This window comes from Colobus angolensis, unplaced genomic scaffold, assembly GCF_000951035.1.
Source record: "Colobus angolensis palliatus isolate OR3802 unplaced genomic scaffold, Cang.pa_1.0 Scaffold8, whole genome shotgun sequence".
Classification (NCBI taxonomy): domain Eukaryota; kingdom Metazoa; phylum Chordata; class Mammalia; order Primates; family Cercopithecidae; genus Colobus; species Colobus angolensis.
Window position 1 is genome coordinate 16762137 of NW_012121820.1, and position 8450 is coordinate 16770586.

An 8450-nucleotide genomic window follows, 5' to 3' on the forward strand; every position below is an offset into this window, starting at 1 on the left:
AGGATCGTTTGAACCCAGGAGACAGAGGTTGCAGTGAGCCGAGATCACGCCATTGCACTCCAGCCTGGGCAACAAGAGCAACACCCCATCTCAGACAAAAAAAAAAAAAAAGATTGGTGGGAGGCTGAGACAAGAGGATTGCTTGAGCCCAGGAGTTTGAGGTTGTAGTATACTGTGTACTGTATGTACACTGTGTAGGATGATTATACTGTGAATAGCTACTGTACTCCAACCTAGGCAACATAACAAGACCCTATCCCTAAAAACAAAAAATTAACTTAAAAAAAGAAAATAATTTTAGATTGACAATCATTTTCCTTTATGAGTTTGAAGGCACTGTTGCATTATTTTCTATTATAGATTCCACTGTTACTAATGAGAAGTCCAGTGACATTCTCATTCTTACTTAGTAGTATGTGACCTGTTTTTTTTTCTGGAATCTTTGAGTATCTTTTATCACTGATGTTCTTAAATTTGTTAAAATGTATCTGACTGTGTTTTTTTCATTCATGTATTTGTCATTCCGACAGAGTTGCCCATTTAGTCTAGAAATTTATGCCTTGCAGTTTTGGTCATTTTATTGTGTTATTTATTAGATGATATATTATAGCCCACTGATTTATCTTTCTGGAACTTTTATTTTTCAGATGATGGACCTTCTGAATTGACCTTCTTAATTTCTTCTCTTATTTTCCATTTATTTATCTCTTTTATTCTACTTTTAAAGATATTTACTTAACTTTTCATCTCGTCCCAGTGAACTTTTGATTTCAACTATATTTTCATTTCTCTTTCATGTTCTCTAAAGTTACTAATTTAGATTTATTTGAAGTTTTCTTAACTGCTTCACCTCTGTTTCTCCTGAATTTTTCTTCATTTTTCTCTCTTTCTTTTCTCTTTTTCTTTCTTTGAGACAGAGTTTCACTCTTGTTGCCCAGGCTGGAGTGCAATGGTACGATCTTGGCTTACCACAACCTCCGCCTCCTGGGTTCCAGCGATTCTCCTGCCTCTGCCTCCTGAGCAGCTGGGATTACAGGGATGTGCCACCACACCTGGCTACTTTTGTATTTTTAGTAGAGACGGGGTTTCTCCATGTTGGTCAGGCTGGTCTCCAACTCCTGACCTCAGGTGATCCACCCACCTCAGCCTCCCAAAGCGCTGGGATTACAGGTGTGAGCCACTGTGTCCAGCCTTTTTTCTCTCTTTTTAAAAAATATTTTTAATTTTTTAAAAATGTTAGTTTATGTTTTTTATTAACTCATACACAGTTACTTGACATCTAGTTTGTTGAAGCAGTAAGTCAGACATTTGCCACAATAATGTCTGTCGAAGTGACTTGCCATAAACACTCCAGCACCACATTCATCAGAAGGGCACTCTCGACGAAAGCAACTTATTTTGCCATTCTCATCTACCTTATAATATTTCAGGATAGCCAGCTTAACCTTCTTTCTCTTGTGCTTATTCTTCTTGGGAGTGGTGTAAGACTTCTTCCTTTTCTTAGCACCACCACGAAGTCTCAACACAAGATGAAGCGTAGACTCCTTTTGAATGTTGTAGTCAGACATCTTCCAATTGCTTGCCAGCAAAGATCAGTCTTTGCTGATCAGGAGGAATTCCTTCCTTATCCTGGATATTGGCCTTTACAGTTTCTGTTGTATTCAAGGGTTCAACCTCAAGGGTGATGGTCTTCCCTGTAAGGGTTTTCACGAAAATCTGCATTTGCAGATGGCAGATCTTTAATTTTTTGGGGGCGGGGAGGGGGACAGAGTCTCGCTCTGTCGCCCTGGCTGGAGTGCAGTAGCGCGATCTCGGCTTACTGCAAGCTTCTCCCAGATTCAAACGATTCTCCTGCCTCAGCCTCTTGAGTAGCTGGGATTATAGGCATATGCCACCACGCCCAGCAAATTTTTGTATTTTTTGGTAGAGATGGGGTTTTACCATGTTGGCCAAGCTGGTCTCGAACTCCTGACCTCAGCTAATCCACCTGCCTCAGCTTTTCAAAGTGCTGGGGTTACAGGCGTGAGCCACTGCACCTGGCCAACTTTTTATTTTGAAATAATTACAGATTCACAGAAAGTTGCAAAAGTAGTACAGAGAAGTCCCACACAAAACATGGTTACAGTTTTATATACTGCAGTATCAGAACTGGGGAATTGACATTAAAACAGTTTGTGTGTGTGTGTGTGTGTGTGTGTGTGTGTGTGTATAAAATTGCATCATGTGCATAGATTAACCATCACCAAAATAAAGATACTGAACTGTTAAAGGTCTCCTTCCTGCTACCCCTTTATAGTTGGTTACACTTACTCCTCTCAGCCATTACTGTTTCCCACTTCTACATACTCTGTATGAATTCAATTCTTTGCAATTTGTTTTAGTTATTTTGTAGCCCAGGATATGGTTTATCATGGTGAATGTTCTGTGGCCACTTGAAAAGAATGTAAATCCTCACATTTAACTTTGTCAGTAGGTTCTTGGAAACAGTGACTTTAAGCAAAAACAACATACAATGAAACCAGTTTTACCATAGGCTAACTGATATAAGCAAGAGTTTAAGTTCCTTTGGCATATGTCTAGTCACAAAAACATCACCAAACTTCTAAATAAAGACAAAACACTTACAATGTTAAACATTGAAATAAATAAGAGAAAGAGTAATAAAAATAAGGAAGATTATTACTTATCCAGTTATTCCTGTTCAGGTTCATGAGTGACTAGAGCCTACCTCAGGATGAAAGGCGGGACCCAACCCTAGTCAGGACACCATTTCATCATAGGACACACACACACCCACACTTACACTGTCACAATTTAGATACGCCAGTTAAGCTAATGTACATATCTTTTGAATGTAAGAAGAAACCAGAGTACCCAGCGAGAACTCATGCAGACATAGGAGAATGTGCAAATTTCATACAGTGGCCCCAGCTGGGAATCCATTATTTTTCATTGTTATAACAAAATGATGTTGAGCGAAATGATGTTATTCAAGGATCTGCTGTATTCTGCTATGTTTGGATGGAGTATTCTGTAAATGTCAATTTTATCTTGTTGGTTGATGTTGTTATTTTATATTCTTCATGATTTCCAGTCTAGTTGTTATATCAGTTGTTGATAGAGGATGTTGAAGTATTCATGTATGATTGTAGATTTGTCTGTTTCTTTCAAGTCTGTCAGCTTTTCTCCACATATTTTGAAGCTCTGCTGTTTGATGCTTACACATTTAGGATTGCTGTCTGCCTTCTTAATGAATTAACTCTGTAATCATTATAAAATGTTACTCCCTGGCCAGGCGCAGTGGCTCACGCCTGTAATCCCAGCACTTTGGGAAACTGAGGCAGGTGGATCACCTGAGGTCAGTAGTTTGAGACCAGCCTGGCCAACATGGCAAAACACGGTCTCTACTAAAAATATAAAAGGCTGAGCATGGTGGCTTACATCTCTAATCCCAGCACTTTAGGAAACCGAGGCAGGTGGATCACCTGAGGTCAGGAGTTCGAGACCAGCCTGACCAACATGGCAAAACCCCGTCTCAACTAAAAATACAAAAATTAGCCAGGGGTGGTGGTGAGTACCCATAGTCCTAGCTACTCAGGAATTTGAGACAGGAGAACTGCTTGAACCCAGGAGGTGGAGGCTACAGTGAGCCAAGATCGCACCACTGCACTCCACCTTGTACAACAGAGTGAGACTCCATCTCAAAAAAACAAATAAATAAAAATACAAAAATTACCCGGGCACGGTGGCAGGTGCCTGCAATCCCAGCTACTTGGGAGGCTGGAGCAGGAGAATCACTTGAGCCCGGGAGGCAGAGGTTGCAGTGAGCTGAGATCATACCACTGCACTCCCGCCTGGAAGACAGAGCAAGACTGCATCTCAAAATAAATAAATAAATAAGGCTGGGCACGATGACTCACGCTGGTAATCCCAGCACTTTGAGAGGCCAAGCTGGGTGGGTCACAAAGTCAGGAGTTCGAGACCAGCCTGGCCAACATAGTGAAACCCTGTCTCTACTAAAAATACAAAAATTAGCCAGGCATAGTGGCGTGCACCTGTAATCCCAGCTACTTGGGAGGCTGAGACAGGAGAATCGCTTGAACCTGGGAAGCGGAGGTTGTGGTGTGCCACTGCACTCCAGCCTGGGCAACACAGCGAGACTCCATCTCAAAAAAAAAAATTAAAAATAAAATAAATAAATAAAATGTTCCTCTCTGTCCGTGGTAATTTTCTTTGCTCTGAAATCTACCTGATGTTTATGCACAACCACTCCTGCCTTCTTTTCATTAATGTTTGCGTGGCATATTTTTTTCATCCTTTTTCAAGTGATCTTTGAAGTGAATTTCTTATAGTCAGTATATAGTTGGGTCATTTTTTTTTTCCTAATCTTTGCTAATCTCATTTAATTAGTAAATTTAGATGACTTACATTTAGTAATTGTTATGTTAGCGCTTAAGTCTGCCATTTTATTTTTGTTTTCTGTTTGTTCTCACTTTTTTTTTTGTTTTGTCTTGTTTTTCCTCCCTTCCTGTGTAACTTGAACATTTTTTAGAGCCTTGTAAAGCTTTTTTTTAATATAGATGTTTTGTATAGCCATTTAACCAATTTAAGTAAAGTATAGAAACCTTACCTCACTTAAAGTCCCTTTTAAAGATTTTGCATAAGTACCTTTATTTTAGACTCATAATTGATTGATAGTTGTCTATGTACAGAATTCAAGATTGGTGGGAGAGGCTGGGTGCCTTGGCTCACCCCTGTAATCCCAACACTTTGGGAGGCCAAGGCAGGTGGATCACCTAAGGTCAGAAGTTCTAGACCAGCCTGACCAACATGGTGAAACCCTGTCTCTACTGAAAAATACAAAATTAACTAGGCGTGGTGGCACATGCGTGTAATCCCAGCTACTTGGGAGAGGCTGAGGCAGGATCGTTTGAACCCAGGAGACAGAGGTTGCAGTGAGCCGAGATCACGCCATTGCACTCCAGCCTGGGCAACAAGAGCAACACCCCATCTCAGACAAAAAAAAAAAAAAGATTGGTGGGAGGCTGAGACAAGAGGATTGCTTGAGCCCAGGAGTTTGAGGTTGTAGTATACTGTGTACTGTATGTACACTGTGTAGGATGATTATACTGTGAATAGCTACTGTACTCCAACCTAGGCAACATAACAAGACCCTATCCCTAAAAACAAAAAATTAACTTAAAAAAAGAAAATAATTTTAGATTGACAATCATTTTCCTTTATGAGTTTGAAGGCACTGTTGCATTATTTTCTATTATAGATTCCACTGTTACTAATGAGAAGTCCAGTGACATTCTCATTCTTACTTAGTAGTATGTGACCTGTTTTTTTTTCTGGAATCTTTGAGTATCTTTTATCACTGATGTTCTTAAATTTGTTAAAATGTATCTGACTGTGTTTTTTTCATTCATGTATTTGTCATTCCGACAGAGTTGCCCATTTAGTCTAGAAATTTATGCCTTGCAGTTTTGGTCATTTTATTGTGTTATTTATTAGATGATATATTATAGCCCACTGATTTATCTTTCTGGAACTTTTATTTTTCAGATGATGGACCTTCTGAATTGACCTTCTTAATTTCTTCTCTTATTTTCCATTTATTTATCTCTTTTATTCTACTTTTAAAGATATTTACTTAACTTTTCATCTCGTCCCAGTGAACTTTTGATTTCAACTATATTTTCATTTCTCTTTCATGTTCTCTAAAGTTACTAATTTAGATTTATTTGAAGTTTTCTTAACTGCTTCACCTCTGTTTCTCCTGAATTTTTCTTCATTTTTCTCTCTTTCTTTTCTCTTTTTCTTTCTTTGAGACAGAGTTTCACTCTTGTTGCCCAGGCTGGAGTGCAATGGTACGATCTTGGCTTACCACAACCTCCGCCTCCTGGGTTCCAGCGATTCTCCTGCCTCTGCCTCCTGAGCAGCTGGGATTACAGGGATGTGCCACCACACCTGGCTACTTTTGTATTTTTAGTAGAGACGGGGTTTCTCCATGTTGGTCAGGCTGGTCTCCAACTCCTGACCTCAGGTGATCCACCCACCTCAGCCTCCCAAAGCGCTGGGATTACAGGTGTGAGCCACTGTGTCCAGCCTTTTTTCTCTCTTTTTAAAAAATATTTTTAATTTTTTAAAAATGTTAGTTTATGTTTTTTATTAACTCATACACAGTTACTTGACATCTAGTTTGTTGAAGCAGTAAGTCAGACATTTGCCACAATAATGTCTGTCGAAGTGACTTGCCATAAACACTCCAGCACCACATTCATCAGAAGGGCACTCTCGACGAAAGCAACTTATTTTGCCATTCTCATCTACCTTATAATATTTCAGGATAGCCAGCTTAACCTTCTTTCTCTTGTGCTTATTCTTCTTGGGAGTGGTGTAAGACTTCTTCCTTTTCTTAGCACCACCACGAAGTCTCAACACAAGATGAAGCGTAGACTCCTTTTGAATGTTGTAGTCAGACATCTTCCAATTGCTTGCCAGCAAAGATCAGTCTTTGCTGATCAGGAGGAATTCCTTCCTTATCCTGGATATTGGCCTTTACAGTTTCTGTTGTATTCAAGGGTTCAACCTCAAGGGTGATGGTCTTCCCTGTAAGGGTTTTCACGAAAATCTGCATTTGCAGATGGCAGATCTTTAATTTTTTGGGGGCGGGGAGGGGGACAGAGTCTCGCTCTGTCGCCCTGGCTGGAGTGCAGTAGCGCGATCTCGGCTTACTGCAAGCTTCTCCCAGATTCAAACGATTCTCCTGCCTCAGCCTCTTGAGTAGCTGGGATTATAGGCATATGCCACCACGCCCAGCAAATTTTTGTATTTTTTGGTAGAGATGGGGTTTTACCATGTTGGCCAAGCTGGTCTCGAACTCCTGACCTCAGCTAATCCACCTGCCTCAGCTTTTCAAAGTGCTGGGGTTACAGGCGTGAGCCACTGCACCTGGCTTTTTTTTTTTTTTTTTTTTTTTTTTTTAGTACGATGGTGTCTTGCTATATTGCTCAGGCTAGTGTCAACTGCTGGATTCAAGTGATCCTCCTGCCTCAGCTTCCCAAGTAGCTGGGACTACAGGTGCATGCTGCTGCACCTTGCTTTTCTGTTTGTTTTGGCCTATGTTTTTCAGTTAAGAGGTTTTCCTCAAATGTCGGATAATTCTTGGTTGTCCACTTAAATTTGAATGAGACACAAAAACTTGTGTTCAAAGCTGTGTGAGTGAGGCAGTAAAAGTTTGTTTCAAAGCTCTTTTATTTCAAGAGTGGAAATAAAAAGTCCATTGACCTCAGATGATCACATAGTGTTAGAGAATCTCATCTGCTGGTGCCCATAAAACTTTTCTGGAATATCTCAGTTTCTCCAGAGACATATCTGTAAACATCTTGCCTGGCTGCTTGTGTTGTGGATCAGAAGAAGGAAGGGAAATTTGGTCTTATGGTTCAGTCTGCAGAGTCTCTAAAGACTAAAACCTTAATCTTTTCTGTGCCTGATGTTCTCTACCTCTGAGTCTTCAGTTCAATTTCTCTGGAGAGTAATCCTGTAGATTCCTGTGGAGACAGAATAAAGGTCTATCATCTGATCCCATAGAGTGGGGGTTGTGTGGGGACCTGAGGATCCTAAGACTTTCAGATCACCCACCCAGTGCTTCACCCCTACTTCCCATTCTGCCTGTGTCCTCAGTTGTTATGTCTTTTAGAGCAGATTCATTTGTTTTAAATGTCTTGTTGCAGGTCCTTAGGCTTGACCATCATCCCTTCTGCTGAGTAATTTGTCATCCTTCATATATTGTGGTTTACAGTTACAGACGATTCCTAGTTTAACTGATGATGGAGTTTCTGTTTTTTATCCTCTTTATTTGGGGTGATATTTGGTTTTTTTGTTTTTGTTTTTTGTTTTTTTCTGAGACTGAGTCTCGCTCTGTTACCCAGTCTGGAGTGCGGTGGCATGATCTGGGCTCACTGCAACCTCTGCCTCCCAGGTTTAAGTGATTCCACTGCCTCAGCCTCCAGAGTAACTGGGATTACAGGCATGCACCACCACACCCAGCTAATTTTTGTATTTTTAGTAGAGACGGGGTTTCACCATGATGGCCAAGCTGGTCTTGAACTCCTGACCTGAAGTAATCCACCTGCCTTGGCCTCCCAAAGTGCTGAGATTACAGGGGTGAGCCACCACGTTCAGCCAATCTGGGGTGATATTTGAAAGAAAGAAGGCAACAAACACCGTTTTTAAAACTGAAAACTTATATTAAATGTAATGTTAAGTAGGACTTTTATTTTCTCAGTGAAATATTTCTTTTTCTAAACATTTTTGTCTAAACTGTGGCATATTACCTTTCATTTCTGTTTTGATAAATAAATCCTTATGTTGACAAAACAATTAAGTGTCATTAAGAAAAAAACAACGGGCCGGGCGCGGTGGTGCAAGCCTGTAATCCCAGC

General features: G+C 40.3%; 1 protein-coding gene across 1 annotated transcript in view; it reads left to right on the forward strand.

Moving 5' to 3' along the window:
• RBL1 (retinoblastoma-like 1) overlaps positions 1-8450 on the forward strand; it is a 111118-nt gene that overhangs the window by 50452 nt on the left and 52216 nt on the right. The window lies entirely within an intron of this gene.